The following is a 22,060-nucleotide window of genomic DNA, read 5'->3' as shown; positions in this document are numbered from 1 at the left end:
ATACGTAGTTGTATTTCTCTCATTAGACTGTTGGATTATTAAAGAGATCACATGTCTGAGGCCCAGGAACAACGCCTGGCGCACAGAGAGTGCTTAAGACTGGTGACTTTCGTTATTATTTAATGTACTTTAGTCCTGCTTCTGGGCTTAAAAAAATCCTGTACATACTAGCTAGAAATATTTTCTGGTTTAGCTGAGCTCAATTCTTGTTTTTGTCAAGTAGGAAATGGGAGAAAATAGGAAGTTCTTACTTTTTTCATTTAAAAATGCATTTATCACATTCCTGAATTATATTAGTACTATTTGTTCATTAAAGAAAATCTGTGAAAATTTTAAAATATATAGAAAAAAATGAATTGTAAATCCTCAACATTTTTGCCTATTTCTTTCTGTGTGTATGTGTGTATATAGAAATGAAGTTAACTAACCTGTATTTCCTTTTTAACATAAAAAGTTCATAACATGTTTTTTTCCATTATTAATCAGTTAGCAGCTATTTTATAAACACACACACACACACACACACACACACACACAATAAACCCCTCTTGTCCCACCATCCAGACGTCACCACACAAAGTTAACCTATTATATTTCTTTGGGGGATTTTTCCCACACACAATTTTTATATTTGTTTTGAAATCAAACTTTTATGTTGTGATTTTTAATCTGCCAAAGTAATAAAAAATGAAATGGGGAAACCTCAGAGAACTGCCATAAAATGGCTTTTGAAAAGACCCACACATGGAGTCAACATTTTGTGAAGTGGGAATGAGACTTCCGGGGATGGATCGTTCCCTCCAATGCCGACCAGATGAGCGATTTTCAGCATTTAATCTCATTGGGCCTCAGTTTTCCTATCAGTCAAACGGAGATCGTGATGAATCAATTGTGTGGGTAACAGGTAAAGCCGGGACATGACACAACCTCGGCTTGTGTGAATTCTCTCACATCCTACCCCATCCAGGGACATCTGAGGCCAGACCTGGCAGTAAACCCCGATCTGCTTCTACTTTGTCAGCAGAGAGATTTCTCCTCTCCCACCCTCTTGCTTTTTGTTGCTGTTGTTTGTTAAGTTGGGATGGAATCTTGGAAGGACATTTCCAAATGTTATGGTTGAAATTCTCAGAAACACACACTGCCTGTACAAGAGCTGAGGGTACCACATTGAGGGTCTATGGCTCCAGGTGGGAAGGGATGGGACGGTTGGTTAATTCCTAATCTCCTGGATGGTAACAGTGCCAGACCCACGTCACTACTGCAGCTACTGACGTGAAACCACAGCTGAGCCTTTTCTTGACCACCCATGGTTGCCCAGTCCAAGCCTGCCCTTTATCAAATTTTCTGTATTGGGGTCCCTCGTATGAAAAATAAGATTCTTTTGCTAAAAACCTTCAGAAGCGACAGCTGTAAACAATATCATTGGCATAAAGAATTTCAAAAACTTGAAAGCATTTCTTACGGGTTCTGTTTAATAATGTTCAGAGATATTGTTTTCTTCTGAGTCCTTAGATGATGTTCCAATGTGCTGTCTGCCTGGTATTTTTTTTTTTTATAGACTCCATTAGAGTTTACCTCCCTCTCTTTCTATTTTAATATTGTTTATGTGTGTTTTTGAGTGTATTTCTTTCTTAAATAAGGATGGCTTTAACTACATCTGGTGTTTTCCAACATTATATGTATATACACTTGGTTTTCTTTCAGTATCTGTTTAGACTTAGGTAATGCTAGCAGACAGTTTGGACAAAAACATCAGACATATATTTCTGAAAAATTTATATGGTATGGGGGAAAAGTTCAAAACAATAATAAGTGAAAAAAGCATGGTAGCATCCACTATAATATCATCTCAATTCTGTAATATTTAAGGCTCTCACACATACATTTTGTAAGACTCAGTAAATTTGCTATTTGAATGGAATGAATTAATCACATCACTATAGGGTGGGATTTTGACTGTTTCACATTACATAAACCACTCAGTATTTTTCCAAATGTTCTAACTACAGACATGCAGAATTGTTGGAAAAGAATATTATAATTTTATAGAGATCTTTTTTAATTTCCCAAATGATTAAATCATTCCTACATTTTTCAGAAATTATATCTACTTTATTCATCGAACATATTTTTCAGGACACAGATTTTTTCATATACATATTTAATTTCTTTGCTAGATTAAAAACAACTTGAGGTCAGGAATTAAATCTTCTGTTATTCTTGAATGACCCCATCTAAGAGATGATCGAAAATGTTGTTGAGTGATCTATTCAGGTACATCAGAATAAGGACAAAAATGTTCAAGTTTTAATAAATAGCTTTTTCTTCTCTCCATCATATTAACAGTATCTCCTGAAATGGATCTTCCACAGTTATATTTTTAAAAAACCAAAAGAATTATAATATCCACTTAGGCCAAGCTTTTAGTGGATTGTTAGTGGTGAAACTGATGTGATAAAAGCTTTAAATATGAAAAGAAGCGATGGCCTGACTTTTCCATCAAGATGCCCAAATATGGACACTTCTGGTGTTTCATGAGTTTGACCCAGAGAATTTTATTTCTGTGCTGTAGTTAGTTAACACATAATAAAACCAACTTTGATATATGCCTATATGATATAATTAGTTAAATGTCAAATATCCCATTTACCTCTTTGAGGTAAATATGTTTTTTCTCCCTGAGGTTCTGTCTTGGCGCCTGAAATTCCTACCAAATTAAGCCAGCATTTGTGGGGTTAAATTCATTATCTGTAGGATGCTTCTGTTAAAATGCAAACCTGGTACATAAGATGGGAACCATTAACACACAAGGATCTATTAATACGTTAGACCTGAAACGCATATCAGATCAGTCCATCAACCAGCAAAGGGCAGCTCTGCAAGAATAGGGCCGAGAATAGACATGTTTTTATGATAGGATTGAAGGGATCCAGGGTCTGGGGAGAGTTCTAGAGCACAGGCTGGGTAGAGAACTCTAGGAATCAGGGGTTAGCACAGGGCTCTGGCTGGTTAGAGATTTCAAAAGGTTTAGGCTCAGAGCCTGCAAATAGTTTTCTGGGTGAGAGGCATTGTGGATTCCTTGTAGGCATTTGGATGGGCTCACGTGTCTGTCTTGTGAATTGAGCAGGCTGTTTCTTAGTTCTCTGTGGGGAGAGACGCTCTCTCCTTTGGAGTAGTACTGGTTCAGAGTGGAGCACATCGGGGACAAGGGTATGTGGTCAATCTCCCCATCAAGAGTGACAAATGCAATGTTAACAGCAGTCCCAGGGTCTCAGAGTCCCCGTGCTTCTCTCTGTGCCCAGTAAGGGAGCAGAGATGCACCCGAGTCTTCCTCTCTCTCACACACACACCAGTGCAATCCTTCCAGTGGAATGGGAAGTGAGCCGGCATGCGAGCAGTGATATTAACCAAGCTCCCCAGGTAATCAAGGACGATGACGGGAGCAAGCTGGGACCGCAGGTGAACTCCCAAGGAAAATGTCACATGGTTGGGAGGGGCCAAAATTGCTTGTGAGAACGGCTTGGCAGAGTGCGAGGCTGATTCCGAGGCCAGGGGGTCTCCAGGAGACTGAACCTCACGCGACTCTGAGACATCACCCGGGAAAGACAAAGCCTTCCGAGGGGAAGGCGATATTTGGAAATGTACTAACTGAAATGTCCAGCTGAGGGATGGGTGAAAGGCAAAGCTTTCACTCTCAAATGTGGCCTCCTGGCCAGGATGCACCTGAGAAGGCCATGGTGACATGGTCCTCAACCAGCCGGCTCTGTAAAATATGGTTCAGGGAGCCGAGGACTGTGTTGTGCTCCTTGCTTTGTGTGTCCCTCACATCAGATTCAGCGTTTCAGCTCTTGCTAAGAGGTTGGACATGCTGTCTGGCCAATGAAGAGGTCCTTTGCCAAGTAACTAGATCTCACTCTTGCTAAAGGAAGGACGCTGTTCGCTAAAATAGTCTGTCTCTTGATGCCAAAGGAAATCAAACTGTAATCAAGGGCTGAGAACGGACTGAAGTCATCAAGGCTGTCGTGCTTCAGATTTGGCAACCTCATATGTTCCCAGGCTTATTAAACATAATTTACGTTTGCAAACGGGAGAGGCTTTATTGAGTTGGAAGTTTGTTTTAATAATGCCTAAATGGACCACTGGTGGAACAGCCGGCATCGCAGGCCACGCTCCCGTGCATCTCAAGGACGGAGGAGCACAGATAAGGAGGCACTTAGAATTTTGTTAAAGCAAACCAAAAGGGAGAGAACGCATCTTAGTAAGTTGTGAAGACTCATCGTAACCATATCGAAATATCTCAGACGGGCTAATGCATTTCTTTGTTTTTCTGGTTTTAATTTTGTCTTGGTTGTAGTAGAGTGTAAGAAGAGTTAGGAGAAGGCGTATACCTTTCTTTATAGATCCGTGTACTGCCCTAAGGATCTAATTTGAATTAAAACTAAATAGTGATTATGGAACACATACTCTACAAAAACTGTTTGCTAAGTATGCTGGCTCACTTAGCTGTTACACCACGGTTTTGAAGTTACATGTGCGCCATTTTAGGAATCCAGAATTGAGGCTCATCTAAGTAATTTAACCCAGTCTCACAGGTAAAGTTGCAGAGATAAGATGCAAGTTTAGGTCTCAAAGCTAAAGCTCTTTCTGCTATGCTCCCTGTCTCACGCGTGAAGGAAAAGTCAAGGAAGAAAAAAAACCCAGAGAGTGAAGAATGTTTATTTCCACTGCCAGGCTTTCTCTGAAGGCTGTGGTTCCCAGAAAGGCCACTTTTGCACTTGTAAAATGAAGAACTCAGGCAGTTTATTCAATGCCCCCAATGATTTCCCTTGGGTCTCTCTGTCTCTCAAGGTGTACAGGGCACCATGTTGGCCTCCATCATCTGTATAATTGTTGTCCCATTTTCCTTTGCCTTTATAGCCATGGTCACAAGCAATAGCAGTGAAAACAATGCTTTCAGCAAAACAGCATGGTGTGACTTAGGACAATTTGTCTTGGCTAAGGAAGGCTTTGGAATACACAAAGTTGGAGACTTCCCTCTGGCTTTGCAGTTCTGGTCTCCACACCCGGAGGGACCAGAGAAGGTAAAAGACAGAGGGGAAAGGAATTTCTTCTCACCTCTGATATACAGAGGGGAAAACATTTCCAGATTTTAAGGAATAATCCAGGGATATCTGACTTTTTAAAAGTATTTTTTAAAGTATTTTTAGGTATTTATTTGTATATATTGCAAAGTGATCATTTTGCAATATATACAAATATCAAACCACTGTGTTGTCCACCTGAAACTAATATATGTCAATTATACATCTATTAAAAAGGCATAAAATTTTTAAATAAATATTTGTGTGTGAAAAAAGCACTCATTTTTATTAAAATGGAAAACAATGGAGAAAACTGTTTTCCTATATACTTTTAGGATGATATCAAGTTGGCCTCTAAATTATTTAAGCTATTGTTATATTCACCAAAGTTTACTCATCCTTCACAAGTGTGGGGGAAAAAAAAGAGGAAAAGTTAACCGATGCAATAATTTGATTATATAGAAGTCACAGGGTAGTCTGTGAGGCGTGTGCTTATCTGCTCCATTTTTATTTGTTTCTTTTAATTTAGTTTGATTTCATTTAGCAGGCACCATAGTTAGGAGACGAGCTCGTAAGCTAAAACAAGAGAAGAACAAAAAAGCCTAACGCTTTGAGGACTAATGGGCCAGGATGTTTCATTCTAACATCACAACAGACTTTCTACATGGAGCCCGTTTTACTTGTTGGCACAAAGTCATGAATGTTAGAAGCCACTACCATAAAACAAAGTCCTTTACATGAGCATCTGATTGCCAAGCTGTCCTCTGCTCTTCACTCAGCAGCTTTGTAGTATTTTGGTTAACAAAGCCAATGCACTTTCTTCCACATAAAGGAAATTATGATTCCACTGAAGGCTCAAAGGGGAAAATTAAAGTCATCAAAAATCTGATCTGAGTAGGCATTTTCTTTGAAAATGTGAAGTATGCTTTGATGCATCCCGATTCTTTGCCGAGGGTGCTACGCAGAGGGCGAGTTTAGCTCTTGATTCCAAAGGAATAATTCATATTGTTTAATTCCAGCCCCCGAAAAAGGAGAGGATACATTTCTTTTGGCAGTGGGAGTTACGAAGGACAGGGAGAGTAGGGTAACGAATCTAAGCAGGAATTCTATGCAGCAACTCTAAAACGGAATAAAAGCACAGTGCCAAAAGCAAGGCAAACCAGCAAGCAAAGGTTAGCCTCAGAGGAGCAGAGGGGTGTCGGCCTGAGGCACATTTGAGGAACTGGAGCAACTCAATTTCCGTCCGAGGGACCCCTCTGACCCATCCTGCAGGAGGAGGTTGGGCCATGGCAGCTGGCCTTTGATCAACCAGCGACATCCTCTGGGCGTGAGCCCCTGTGCCAGAAACTGACAGCCACTAGGGGAGATGAAGATGAGTAATTTTCGCCTAGTGACAGAAACATTCTCTCCTCATCTTCTATGAAAGTTTATGGGCAATGATTGTATTTTATGATAATGAGAACAAAGCTTATGGGGGCTGATGTCAGGAGTATTTTCCGCTCCAGCAAAACAATTGTTTTACATCTTTCCATGCGTTGCATCCTAAGGAAAGACACGTTGGCATTGATTTCCCCAAAGAAAATCTTTCTTTAGATAAACTTTCATAATAGAAGAATATACCTGAAAAAACCCACTGTTTATGGAAGCCCTCTAATAGCTTTTATGTCCAACAACGAAGGAGCCAGGAAACCATCATGACAAGCTAACATTTGCTAGGACGTTTTTTCCTTCAGATTATTAAATAAGCAATAGCCCTGTGATGCTCCGAAATGTGCCCCCCATTTAAGCTGGTGGTCATTTCCCGTCATCCAGGTGGTGATGTGATAGGGGTTTTACTGGATGATGCCACAACTCTGTGTTCAAAGTAGATTGTCATCATGGTCAGTGTTCACGTTAACACCTTGAGGTATAGCCTGCATCTTGTGGTGATCAGAATTCAAACAGTCACAGCAGCACTTCCTTGGAATCATGAGCTAATGCAAGAAACAATACAGTGCAAATAAATAGATTTCCTCCTCTGAGCCGCTTGAGTTTTTCCCATTGTGTACGTCTTCACTGGGCATTGAAAACTGGGAAATGTCTTGACAAAGGGTTTCTCTCACTTCTAGGTTAGAAGTTGCTTTCTCACCATTCTTTGTTTCTCAGATAAGTTCAGATGCTTTTTCTCCCCATTCAGCTGAGAAGGTGACTAAGTTCAGGGACACTTAGAAGCAAAGATTGCATCAATATTGGGGGTGCTGAGTGAACGTTGGGCAGGACTGGTGGGGACTCCTTGGAAATGTCAGCTTGTTAAACTTAAAGAGCGGACCGTTTCACTTTTGATTCTGTGGCTGGTCAAAAAGATGAAGGTTGTGGACCAAAATGTATATTTTGTATATTGTTATCAGGCCGTTAAGAAATGAGAGCATGCAGTGAACCCTGATTTCTGTTTTGCATGTAGGGGAAACTTGTTGCCCTCCTTCCTGGGCTTGGAGGAGAGACGAGCTTTCAGGACCCCCCTCTGCTAGGGCGTCCCCTATAGTCTGGTGACGTGAGGGTAGAGAACAGTATCTGACTTCCCCTGGAGGGCCACCTCTGACTGCCCTGCTGGAGAGAAGCCAGACGCTACCACAGGGACTGCCCTTGAACAAATCCAAGGAGAATCTGAATTCATTCATCGAACCAGTAAATAATTATTACGTGTAGAGCACTGTGAAAGACGCAGACGTGTTTAAGACGTGTTCTCACACACTGGGGGTTACATCGCTGCTGAATTTAAAACTCATGCCAGGTCTCAACAACTTCATCAAGGAGATGGAGTTATCTTGGCTCCCACCCTATGGCACTATTCTTTTCCTGAACATTCCCAACCATGCTCTGCACATCATCCCTGCCTCTGTCATTTCCCCCGAAGCCTGGACACATTTTGCCAAGCGTGGATTTTGCGTTCTTGTGATGGTAACTTAACCTTTGTCTTTCAGTGTCTTTGTCTCAAAAATGAGGAGTATACACGTATCAGACTGTCCTGCTGCCGTTGCTTTCCTCAGTGGGTGAACAGAGGGTGGCTGAGATGACAGGGTCAGAATGTTTGGTTCACAGAGACCTTTCTGTGATCTGTTCTGCTTAGTGCTAATGTTATTGTAAATCATGGAGCTGGATAATATCATGGGCTCCCTTGGCTATAATATTCTGTGATTCTGGCATCGGTTAGAGCTCCGGGGAGTGGAGGCCCACACTGACTTGCAAGGCTATTCTTAAGGCACTCTTCCTTCAAAGCCTTCAGGGCTGCCGTCACTAACCGCATAGGATGGGCACTTTCGTCTGGACATTAAGGGCCTCCTGACACCTTAGTTCATCCTAGCGCTCCAGAATTATCTTTCCAGATTACAACGTAGCCACACTAGACCATCTCTAATTTCCAAATTAACTGATGCTCCAAGACTATTAATAACTATTGATGTTATTAATAGCCTTCTTTTGTCAAAATCATATTCATCCTACAAGCTTCATCTCAAAAACTCTAGATTTACCTCTCACTACACTTGCTATTTTTGCATTGTTTTATTCTCTTGTTTGTTTATTTTTATAAGTGTACAATTTAGGAGTTTTTAGTATATTCAGTGTGACAGAACTGTAATCACTGTCTAATTCCAGGACATTTTCATCACCCCAAAAAGAAATCCCAGACCCATTAGCAATCACTTCTCATTCTCCCCTCCACCCAGCCCCTGATTTCTGTCTATGGATTTGCCTATTTCTGTCTATGGATTTCTTATAAGCAGAATCATACAATATGTGATCATTTGTGACTGTAATCTTTCACTTACAATGGTGTGAACTTTCAAAAAGTTTTATACGTGTTGTAGCATGTATCCGTATTTTATTCCTTTTAATTGATCAATAATAGTCTATTATATGGACACACAATATTTTGTTTATTCATTCATCAGATATTTGGGTTGTTTCCACTTTTTGGCTATTATGAATAATGCTGCTATGAATATTCATGTGCACTTGTGTGTGTGTGTGTGTGTATACACATATATTCTAGTTCTCTTGGGTACATATCTAAAAGTGGAATTGTTGAGTTATATGGTGTCATGTTTAACTTCTTGAACAGATGCCAAACTCTTTTCCACAGTTGCTGAGCCACTTTACGTTCCCATAAGCAATGTGTGAGAGTTTTGATTTCTCTACAATCTTGCCAACACTTTTTATTGTCGATCTTTTAAATTATAACCATTGTAGTCGGTGTGAGGTGGTATCTCATTGTGGTTTTGATTTGCATTTCCCTAGTGACTAATAATGTTGAGCATCTTTTCATGAGTTTACAGGCCAGTTGCATATCTTCTTTGGAGCCATGTCAATTCACATCTTTTTACCATTTTTAAATTGGATTATTTTTATTTCTATTGTTGAGTAATAAGTGTTCTTTATATATTCTGGATATAAGATTTGTGAGATACACACTTTGCAAATATTCTCTGGTTTGTTTGCCATTCTCTGGTTTGTAGTTTCACTTTCCTGATCAAGTCTTTTGAAAACTAAAAGTGTTTAATTTTGAAGAAGCCCAGTTTATCTTTTCTTCTTTTCTTTCTTATGTTTTGGTGCCATATCTAAGAAACCATTGCCTAATACAAGGTCATGAAGACTTAGGTCTATGTTTTCTTGTAAGAGTTTCACAGTTTATCTCTTGCATTCAGATATTTGATCTATGTTTTGTTGTTCATTCATTTTTTTAAAAAAATTTTATAGAAATATAGTTGATTTACAATGTTGTGTTAGTTTTAGGTGCATGGTAAAGTTATTCAGTTAAATATACCTATATTCTTTTCTTACATTCTCTTCTATTATAGGTTATTATGTTTAATCTATTGAACTTTCTTGGCACCCTTGATGAAAATCAGCTGACCTCTAATGTAGGGGTTTATTTCTGAACTCAATTCTTTTTCATTGATCTATATGTCTATTCTTATGCCCATAACTCACTGTCTTGATTACTGCACCTTTTTAGTAAATTATGAACTCCAGAAGTGTGCATCCTCCAACTTTGTTCTTCCTTTTCAAGATTGTTTTGGCTATTATGGTTCCCTTAGATTTCCATATGAATTTTAGGATCAGTTTGTCAATTTCTGCAAAAAAAAAAAAAAGCCAGCTAGAATTTTGGCAGTGTGTTAAATCTGTATATCAAATTGGAGATATTTGCCACCTTAATTCATGAACATGGAATATTTTCCCATTTATTTAGATTTCCTTTAATTTCCTTCAACAGTGTTTTGTAGTTTTCAGTGTTTGTCTTACACTTATTTTGTTATATTTACTCCTAAGTATATTATTCCTTTTGATGCTATTGTAAATGGAATCATTTAATTTTATTTTCAGATTGTTCATTGTTAATGTATAGAAATGCAATTTATGTTTGTATAGTGATCTCATGTCGTGCCAACTTGCTGATCTTATTAGTTTTTATAGTATTTTTCCCTTCTTGTGTGTGTCTGTGTATGTGTGTATTCTTTAGAATTTTCTATAGCCAACATTATGTCATCTGAGAAGAGAAGTAGTTTTACCTCTTTTTTCTTATCTGGATACCATTTATTATTTTTCTTGCTTAGTCTTCCTGACTAGAACTTTCCAGTACAATGTTGAATAAATGTGGCAGGAGTGGGCATCCTCGTCTTGTTTTCCATCTAAGGGATAAAGCTTTCATCATTTGTTCACCATTAACAAATGATGTTATCTGTGGGCTTCTTATAGATTCCTTTATCAGGTTATGGATGTTCCCTTCTGTTCCTATTTGTTAAGTGTTCTTATCATGAAAGGATTTTAGATTTTGTCAAATGCTTTTTCTGCAACAGAGGGGCTTATGTGCTTTTTTTGTCCTTTATTCTGTTAGTCTGATATATTACATTGATTGATTTCCCTATGTTGAACTAACCTTGTCTCCTACAATAAATCTCACTTGGTCATGTGTATAATCCCTTTGGGATGTTGCTGGATACTTTTTGCTAGTACACTACTGAGGATTTTTATGTCTATGTTCATAATGGATATTGGACTGTAGTTTTCTTTTCTTGTGATGTCTTTGTCTTATTATCAGAGTAATATTGGTTGCAAGGAGTAAGTTGGGATGTCTTCCCTCCTATTCTATATTTTGCAAGATTTTGTGAAAGACTGTTATTAATTCTTCCTTAAATGTTTGCTAGAATTCACCAGTGGACGTATCTGGGCCTGGACTTTTCATTATGGGAAGTTTTTTGTTTTTGTTTTTTGTAACTTGTTATAGGTTTATTCATATTTTTGAATTCTTCTTTAGTCAATTTCAGTAGTTTATGTCTTTCTAGGAATTTGTCCACTTCATCTAAGTTGTCTAATTAGTTTGGCATACAATAGTTCATAGTATTCTCTTACAATCCCTTTTGTTTCTAAAAAGGTGGTATTAATATTCCTTATTTCATTCTCAATTTTAATTTTTTGAGTCTTATCTATTTTTCTTTGTCAGACTAGTTAACAGTTGTCAATTTTGTTGATCTTTTCAAAGAACCAGCTTTTGGTTTTATTGATTTTTTAAATATTTTTTTCTGTTCTCTATTTCATTTATTTATGCTCCAATTATTATTATTTCCTTCCTTTGGCTTGCAATTCTTTTTCTTAAGGTTTCTTAAAGTGGAAGGCTAAGATAATTACTTGATATCTTCCTTCTTTTTTTTTTTTTTTTTTTTGTGGTATGCCGGCCTCTCACTGTTGTGGCCTCTCCCGTTGTGGAGCACAGGCTCCGGAGGCGCAGGCTCAGCGGCCGTGGCTCACGGGCCCAGCCGTTCCACGGCATGTGGGATCTTCCCGGACCAGGGCACGAACCCGTGTCCCCTGCATCGGCAGGCGGAATCGCAACCACTGTGCCACCAGGGAAGCCCTTTCCTTTTTTTTGAATATAGGCACTTATAGCTATAAATTTCCTTCTAAGCTTTGGTTGCAACTCATACATTTTGGTATGTTATATTTTCATTTTCATTCATCTAAAGGTATTTTATAATTTCACTTGTGATTTCATCTTCAACCCATTGATTATTTAGGAATGTGTAGTTTGATTTTAACATATTTGTGAATTCCCCGACTTTCCTTCTGATATTGATTTCTAATTTCATTCCACTCTGCTTTATATGATTTCAGCTCTTTTAAATTTATTGAGACTTGTTTTATGGCCTAACATATGGTCCACCATGGAAAACGTTCCATGTGTACTTGAAAAGAATGTATATTCTGCTGTTATTGGATTGACTGTTCTATAGAAGTTTTCTAGGTCCAGTTGGTTTATAGTGTTCATATCTTGTAATTCTTGGTATCTTCTATCTAGTTCTTCTCTCCATTATTGAAAGCAGGGTGTTGCAGTCTCCAAGAATTGTTGTTGAAATGTTTACTTGTCCCTTGAATTTTGTAATTTTGCTTCATATATTTGGGGTTTTTGTTAACTGCATGCATATTTAGAATTTTTCTTGATGGATTGATCCTTTTATCATACTCCTTCTTTTTTGTCTCTAGTATCCACTTTTTTTTTAAGGCTTTTCATCTGATCTAACACCCCACCTCTCTTTTGGTTACTATTTACATGGTATATATTTTCCCATCCTTTTACTTTCAACTTGTTTTTGAATCTAACACATGTCACTTGGAGAGAGCGTATAGTTAGATTTTTTTTCCCAATTCATTCTGTCCATCACTGTCTTTTGATTGGTGGGTTTAATCCATTTGCATTTAGTGTAACTATTAATAAGGTAGAATTAATATCTGCTTGTTTTAGTTCTCTAGGGAAGCCATAAAAAAGCAGCACAGACTGGTATTTTATTTTAAACAATAAAAATTAATTTTCTCAGTTCTTGAAGCTAGAAGTCCAAGGTTAAGGTGGTAACAGATTTGATGTCTTCTGAGGCTTCTCACCTTGGCTTGCAGGTGGCTGCCTTCTCACTGTGTCCTCACATGGTCTTTTTCTGTGTGTGCAAATCCATGGTTTCTCTTTTGTGTATCCAAATTTCCTTTTTTGTAAAGACAGCAGTCAAATTGGATTAAGGCTCATCCTAATGGTCTCATTTAACTGAATCAACTCTTTAAAGACATGTCTCCAAATACAGTACCACTGAGGTACTGGTGGTTAGGGCTTTAACATATGAATTTTGAGGAGGACAGATTTCAGCCCATAACACTGCTATTTTGCTATATTAAAGATGTCTGGTGTCTATTTTGTTCATCTCTCCCTCCATTACTGCCTTCTTTTGTGTTAAATACGTATTTTCTTGTGTAGTATTTTAATTCCCATGTTCTTTTACTATATTTTTTAAAGTTATTTCTTAGTGGTTTCCTGGGAATTACAATTAACATCTTAGTTTATAGCAATTGAGTTCAGATTAATAACAATTTAATTTTAATAGTATACAAAAACTTTCCTTTACATAGCTCTGTTATCTCTTCCATTCTCTGTGCTATTATTGTCATGCAAATGACATCTTTATACATTATAAACCCATGGGTGTAGCTTTATAATTATTGTTTTATGCAATTGTTTTAAAATCCTATAGAAGAGTTACAAACAACAAAAACATTTATATTGTCTTTTATACTTAGTTATAAGTTACTCTTATTGATGCTCTTTATTCTTCATGTGGTTTTGAGTTGCTGTATAATGTCTTTTTATTTGAGCCCAGAAGACTCACTTTAGTATTTCTTGTAGGGCAGGTATGCTAGTGAAGAACTCTATTAGCTTGTTTATCTGGGGATGTCTTAGTTTTCCTTCATTTTTGAAGAGACTTTTGCTGGAAACTGAATTCTTGGTTGAAGAATGTTTTTCTTTCATCACTTTCAATATGTTATCACTGCCTCTTCCATGGTTTCTGATGAGAAACCAGATGTTTATCTTATTGAAGATCCTTTATATGTTATATGTCACTTCTCTCTCGCTGCTTTCAAGATTCTCTTTTGGTCTTCGTCCTTCAACAGTTTGTTTGAATGTGTCTAGGTATGGATGGTTTTGAACTTATTCTACTTGGAGTTTGTTGAGCTTCTGGGATGTGTATATTAATGTTTTTCACTAAATATTGGACGTTTTCAGCCCCTATTTATTCAAATAGTCTTTTTTCCTCTTTGTTTCTTTTTCCTCTTCTTCTAGCACTCCCATTGTCCATCTGTTGATAGTTTGATTGTGTTGCATAGGTCTCTGAGGCTCTGTTCGTGTCTTTTAAATTATTATTATTTTTTTCTTTCTCCTCTTAAACTGAATAATCTCAAATGACCTATCTTAAAATTTGCTGATTCATTCTTCTTCCAGCTCAAATCTGCTGTTGAGCCCTCTTGTGAATTTTTCATTTTAGTTATTGTCCTTTTTTAGCTCCAGAATTTCTACTTAGTTTCTTTTTATAATTTATATATTTTTAATCATATTCTTTATTTGGTGAGACATCATTCTCATACTTCCCTTTAGTTCTTTAGACATGTTTTTGTTTAGTTCTTTGGTCATATGTATAATAGCTGATTTAAAGTATTTTTGTCGTAAAGTACTTTTCTAGGAAACCCAACGTCTGGTTTTCCTCAGGGAAGTTTTCTAATGACTTTTTTTTTTTTTTTTAATGTGTGTTGGCTATATTTTCCTGTTTCTTTGCATGTCTTATAATTTTTTTGCTGTTGTTGAAAACTGGACATTTTAGATAAAACAATGTGTCATGTCTGGAAATCAGATCCCATATCCCAGGGTTTGTTGTTTTTGCTATTTGTTTGTTTAGTAATTTTTCTGAACTAATTTTGTAAAGTCTGCATTTTTTGTTTATGACCACTGAGGTCTCTGGTCAGTTAGCTTAGTGGTCAGCTAATGATTGGACTGAGATTTCCTGAAAACGTTGAACCAACAGCTATCCCACCTTTTGTCTACAGGCTATGTATGCTTGGAGACTAGCTTCAACACTCCAGGAGGCAGCTTTGATAGCTTTTACTTTCTTTTTGTGCAGTGACTCAAGGTCCACCAGAGGTGATATACTAAGCCTTTCTCAGGTATTTCTTGAGTCTCCCTACAGTACTGCACATGTATACGGAGGCCTTGATACCCAGGAATATGTCAGAGGTCTTTGAAAACCCTATGTACATTTCATTCCCTGTATTTTCCTGTAAGTTTCTTGGTCAGCTTTTCTTTTCATTTGCCCCAACTATATTACTGCCTCAGGCAGCCACAATATTAAACAGTTGTCAGTGATTGTTTTTGAAAAATCTTCTGAGACTGCAGTGGGCTGATTTTGACTCTCAAATAAAGAGAAAGAAGCCCTGCAAGTCAGGGTTCCCATGGAACTGCCAGACAGGTCAAACAATGACAATTCTCTGGAAAGGGGGTTTGGGGGAGTAACTCCAAATTCTTTCTGCACCTGCTAGTGGCTGTCAGGCTTCTGGTTTTCATGGCTATCGTGAATGAAAGGCTGTTGGTTTACAAGGCTAGTGCAGAGCTGGAGAGTAAAGGATGGGAAAAGAGCAAGTTAAAATACCCCCAAAATTCACTTTTACCGATATTCAGCTGTTTTCATTGAATAAATAAATGTTTATTTTTGTTGCAAGACTTTGCATAATTTCCATAGTTCTGAAAAAGTTGATTTTCATCATTTTGCCAACGTTGTCGTTGCATTTATGGAGGAACAGATTTTCAGAGGCTCTTACTTTTCTGGAAGTGACTCTCTTTTGTTGTATTCTAATGTGTGTATATTATTTTGTTTCTACCAATTCATTCTACACATTAGTTCAGTGCTTCTTTTTATTTATTATTATTTTTTAGTGTCAAAGTAACTATAAAATCCAATAGATCTTTTGTTTTTAGAGCTCTGGGGTATTGATATTTTGAGTAGAGAACTCCCTGGTAAAGTTTCTTTGGCAAAGAGTTAGGGAGAGAAAGCAGAAGCTTATTGAAATGCAAGCAGATTTAGCTTTGGCTTCCAGCCCTGGGATTCACACTTTTGGTATCTGATCAATTATTAATTTTGGGTGCAGATGCATTGGTGGTAACATCGTATTTTTCTTGACACAGCTGTGAGCTCTGTTTATTTTTCAGGTACTCCTCCGTCAGAATCCATAAAGTTCTTAATAAGTATATGAGCATACACAGAGAGAGAATGGAGCTCATTCTTTTGTAAATGATGATGTTGCTGTTATAATAATCAAATTAAAAGACAAATGAAAGCAAAAGCTATTTAGTAATGGGAGTTAAGGTTGAAAAATAAAATTTCAAAGAATCCTGGTCTACTATTTCTACACTTTAGCAATAATATGCAAACACACATAACATTATGAGTGGGAATTCAATCTAATTAAAACACAAATAGCAATCCTCATACTAGTATTTTGTCAGCCATAAATGATAGTCAGAGATGCCAGGAAAGTCATTCTCTGTCCCTTTTGCACAAGTTAAAGCATATAAATGAGGAAAGAGAAAGGATTGAACTGATGTGTCCATTTCCAAATTCTTTACTAATGTATGATTTTATCGAGGAGTTGAATATTACCCCTTTATATCTTAAGGAGAAGTTGCAATGGGAGAAATTAATTTGCTTACTATTTTTGTGTGTATGTGTGGAGAAAATGGTCTGTATGCTTCTAGAGACATGCCAATTTTAATTCAAATTTTTGGTGTGAAATATCAAAAACTAAGTTACATTTACTGTCATTTTTGTTTTTGATGAGAAAATTCCTGCCCTGTGGTTCTTTTAAAAACTGGGAAGTTTTTCTAAAGTAATTCAGGTGTCCTTCTACTTGAAGGTGAATTGTCATATTAAAAACAACAATTCAGTACCTTTGAGCGCTGAATTTAGATACTTCTCAGGAACACAATGTTTTATACACCTCTTGTGAGCACTTGCCCTGTGACATTGTGCTATGTGAGGCAATGAGGGTGCAATAGCAAACCAACCTGTTTCTTTCCTCGTGGAATTTTAGCATATTGGAAGAAACAGCAGAGCAAGCAAATTATTGCAACAAGTTATTTGGGGGGAAGACCCAGGGTACAAAGGGTTGAGAGTAAACGACAGCTGGGTTTTCTATTGGAAAAAAAAAACGTAGACAGGGCTTCCCTGGTGGCGCAGTGGTTGAGAGTCCACCTGCCGATGCAGGGGACGCGGGTTCGTGGCCCGGTCCGGGAGGATCCCACATGCCGCGGAGCAGCTGGGCCCATGAGCCATGCCCACTGAGCCTGCGCGTCCGGAGCCTGTGCTCCGCAACGGGGGAGCGGTGAGAGGCCCACGTACCGCAAAAGAAAAAAACAAAAACAAAAACGTAGACAGGTTGCACGGGACACAGAAAGTTAGATAGAGGCAGGGCAGGCATGTTACATGGGATAGTTTATTTTGGAGTTCTAGAGGTTTACTGTTCAATAAAAATATACTGTAAGCCACATCTGAGCAATAGCAGCCACATTAAAAAAATGTAAAAAAGAAACTAGTGAGAAAAATTTTAAAACTATGTTCTATTTAACCCATATATCCAAAATGTTACCATTTCAACATAGCAATATAAAAAATTATTAATTGGTATTTTACACTCTTATTTTTACTAGCTTTCAAAATATGCACTCCTACTGCACATCCCAACTTGGACACTAAATTTTCATTAGAAATAACTTATCTGTATTAAGATTTCATAAAATTAACCATGGAAAATTAGATTCCCCTGCTCAAGTTGTTCCAAACATACTTAAAGTTTTCCAATAAATGAAGTATTCATTTTTTAATTTAAATTAATGAAAATTGAAATTTGAACTTCAGTTCCTCAGTCTCACTAGCCACATTTCAAGTGTTTGGGATTGACATGTATACACTAATGTGTATAAAATTGATGACTAATAAGAACCTGCTGTATAAAAAAATAAATTAAATTAAATTTAAAAATTAAAAAAAAGAAAAATTAGCCACACTCTTGAGCACTTGAAAGGGACAGCTCAGGGTAATCAGCATAGGTCTCCTCCTCAAACTGGCAAGGTACTTGGTTGATAGCAGGCGTTGGATAAGTGTTTGTTGAATTAGATTATGAAACAGCTGAGATTAGTGAGGTCAAATGACAGCTCAGCTCAGCGTCCCGCAGAGAACAAAAGGTGATTAGGATAAACTAGAACCCAGGCCTTTTGCTATCTAGTAAAATCCTAGGATAGTATTCAGTGTTTGCATTTCAGAAAATGATTCAAAGAATTTGGACAGGAAGGGATTTTCTGAAACTGTTTCTAAGTGTACTTGGTTCTTAAGTTTGGTGAGGGAGCTCCAAAAGGAAGAACTCAGAGAGTAAGTACCTGCATTTATACTATTAAAAGCTAGGAAATGCAGTTATACTAGAATAAAGGAGCAATGCACTTACTTAGACTTTACTTGTAAAGTAATACTATGGCTTGGGGGGAGAATCTAATTCAAGAGTCTGAGTTGCATCTTCCTCTTTAGCAATGAAAGTCTGCAGAAGCATGCAGAGGTGTGTGAAAGGGGTTTAGTTTCAAGGCTGGAACAGAAGGAAATGGCCTCCGGGTGAGTGGGATATTGGCTTGTGCAGCTGCTTTTAAGAGTGGTGGTTGGAGTTCAGCTTGTTGGCTTCCTGGGAGAGCAAGTAGGAACCAACCTCTTAGCTGTAGTTAGCTCTGGAAGTCTAAGAGCTGGAGAAAACCACTGTCAGTTTGTACTGCTATACCAGGAATACCATATACTGGATAGCTTATAAACAGGAACAATTTATTGTTCACAGTTCTGGAGGTTGGGAAATCCAAGATCAGGGCTCCAGCAGATAAGGTCTGTTTCCCTGATGGCTGTCTTTTTGCTGTGTCCTCACATTGTGGAAGAATCTGGGAGCTCTCTGGGGTGTCTAAACAAGGCCGTAATCCCATTCATGACCCAAACACCTCCTAAAGGCTCCACCTCCTAACACCATCCCTTGGGGATTAGGATTTCTACATATGAACTTGAGTTGGGGGGGGACATAAAACATGAAGTCATATTTGGATTGAGAGTCTTTCCTGGGGAGAGGGGAAGATATGATCACACGAATGAAAGAATTGAATTAGGAGGCTTACTTTTGTCTTTCCTACATTGGAAAGTTGATTCTGTTCAATTTACAGAGAAATCCTCCCTTTAATTTTTTTAAGAGGGAGGAGAACATTGGTTAAGCACAATATCATTGGCTGGAAATAATTTTTTTTTTTAGTTTAGGAATTTTGGTTTGATTAGAATACTTGTTTTCATAAGAACTGGAAGGAAAACAGTCAATGGCAAGATAGTGCATTTTAAACAAATATAGCCTTTTTTAAATGAACTACCTAATAGAAAACTGTCAAAGTTTTAAAAGAGGACTGCTAGTTTTTTTGCATTGCATGTATTTATATATTTAGCTTTTGGAATGTTGTAATAAGAGGGCAAATGTTGCCATTTCATAGATGGATACATTTCTGAAAACCAAACCCAAGACAAATGGCAACTACCATTTGGGGTCATTTAGTCACTTGCTGTCCTCCAGGGCATCCATGATTCCACATGAACCCCCTATGGTTGTTCCTGTTGATCCCGTTGAGGGCAACCCATCTGCTGTTAAATCACATTCTTCCAAACTATACCTGCTTCACTACAATGTCACACTTAAGTTCAGCTTTCTAACATGATTTTGACAAGACAGATGGTAATGAGTTTTCAAGAGATTCCAATGGAGGCTAAACTATGGTAGTATTATTTTCAGCGTTATGATGGCTTTGGCTAGTTGCAGTTGAGTGTTTTATTTGGGAGCACAGTAGTATACCCCTAAAATGTCTCAATCATCTTGACCTTCAATGTGTTAAAGTCTACCATAATGGTTGCTAAATGACTGTCTAGGAGAACAGAGGTCTGTTCTTTGGAAATTTATGGCATTTTTGGATGCTGACATGAATAACTTTTGCTGGTAGCCATAATCTTAAAAGCTTCCTGAGCGTACTCCTTTATCCTCCCCCAATTAAACAAGCATAAGTTTCTTCAACTTTTTAAATGCGTATTTTGATATCTAGCATGAACTAAAAATAACTCTGAATGGCATGCACTTAAAATAAATGGTTGTCTCTTCAGTATAATTAAAGAGGTCAGTGTCACCCGAAATCCTCATTTATTTCAGGAAAACCTAGACAAAAATCATCTTCCTAAGTGAGGTGTAGTCTATAAATTAGATTAATTTGCTAATATGCATTTAGAGTGAAAAAAATTCTGAAATTTAAAATTGACAGGGAAATTACTCTTGGTAGTGCTTACTGAAGTAAAGCTATTTTACAGAGGAACATTTTAAAGTTATGAATGCTTGGATTTTGAGTAGAAATTTGCTCTAATTGCAATTATGGTACATGTAAGATAAGTCTGCATTTTGATGTGTAGGATTTCCTTCCCTTATATCTGAATTATGTGTGGAGTGGGTTTGATGAATTTCCATCCTGATTGCCCAGATGATGCCAGGATTTGCATTTAGCCCATGTGGACATGTTCAAGAGAACCTGCCACTGGAGCTGGTCAGAGAGTATTGGGCTTTATGAGTCGGAATGCAACTTGAAAACATACGGAGATGAAATATGATGCTATCACTGTTATAAGAGTGGATGTTCCTAACACTAATTTAAAAAAAATCTTTGTATTTGTAAGGGTCAGATAGTAAATAAGAAAGACTTCAAAGAAAAAAACCTACAATTAGACACTGCATTTCTTCTCCATTTGAGCACGTAACTCTTAACTACAACCCTTTTATTTAGAGGCACACAGATACTTGATTATGAATAGACATAATCTCTCCATAGTATAGAAAATCTGGGCACTTTCAACTCTATATTGAAGCAAATATAATCTTATGTTTTATGATACAATGGGTAAAATCATATCTTCTATACAAACAGACATTAATATAATAACACATACTTTAGCTAACATCTTCAAGGAATGAAGTGTTCCACATAAATGAATTCTCCTGATAACAAAAGCTTTTCACTTTGAAATAAAATAAACTTAGAAATAAACTTTTATTTATTCATTCTTGTCAGGACTTCAATTTACATGGGTATGTAGTACCTCTCAGCTACTTAAGTAGAATTACTCAACATTGTTTAACTTTTTCTTGATGACTTAAGAATGGTTATAGAGAATTATAACACAATAATACTTTTGGTACAGTGTGTTTTAAAGTTTAGTGCACATAGGAGCAACCTGGGAGCTTGTCAAAAATATATATTCTTGGGACCCATTCCAGAAATTCTTATTCAGTAGAGTTGAATATGCATCTGTCGCAAGTTTCCCTCCTGATTCTGGTCCAAGCAGTCAGGAGAATCACACTTGGAGAAACCTTGCCTTTGAGAGCATCATTTAGAAAATGATAACAGTCTTAACAACCGCATGGCTCATTGTCAGGCACTGTTCTACTCCTTCTGTGAATTAGCTTATTCAATGCTCACAACAACCCTATGGGACAGGTACTGTTTCCACCCCATTTCTTTTTGAGTTGGAACTGAGCATCAGATGATTTAAATATCTTACTAGGTCACCCAGTCCCCAGGTGGTGAAACTGGGGTTTGAAACCAGCCTGCCTGACTCCAGGGCTCCACCGCCATGTTATAGGCCCAACTTAGATATGCAGAGATAAGCCATTCTAAACATTTTCTAGGCTTATTGCTTCCATTCCCCATGTCTGGTTCTCTGAGGGTCTGTTAAGGATCCCCCTTCCCCTTACTAATGGGAGGACTGATACTGGTCCCACGTGGGGGTGAGGGCTTGGTGAGAAGCATCACTACTAGTAAACTCATGCACCCTCCCTCCTCTCTTCCTCATCAGCTAATTCTGATCAGTTATGCAGCAGGAAACCGGATCACCATCTGCGAAATAATGATCCATAAGGTAAGCAACTAGGCTCCGAGCGGCATTTAAAAATAATTATGCTTGATGAGTCATTTTTCTGAGTATAATGTATAATGCTGATTATATAATAATAATATGGGCTCTGAGAAATTTGGAAAAATAGGA

The sequence above is a fragment of the Delphinapterus leucas genome, chromosome 18 (assembly GCF_059928025.1).
Source record: "Delphinapterus leucas isolate spDelLeu-1000000601 "Yukka" chromosome 18, BTC_Dleu_Yukka2, whole genome shotgun sequence".
Taxonomy (NCBI): domain Eukaryota; kingdom Metazoa; phylum Chordata; class Mammalia; order Artiodactyla; family Monodontidae; genus Delphinapterus; species Delphinapterus leucas.
This window is presented reverse-complemented; position numbering follows the sequence as displayed.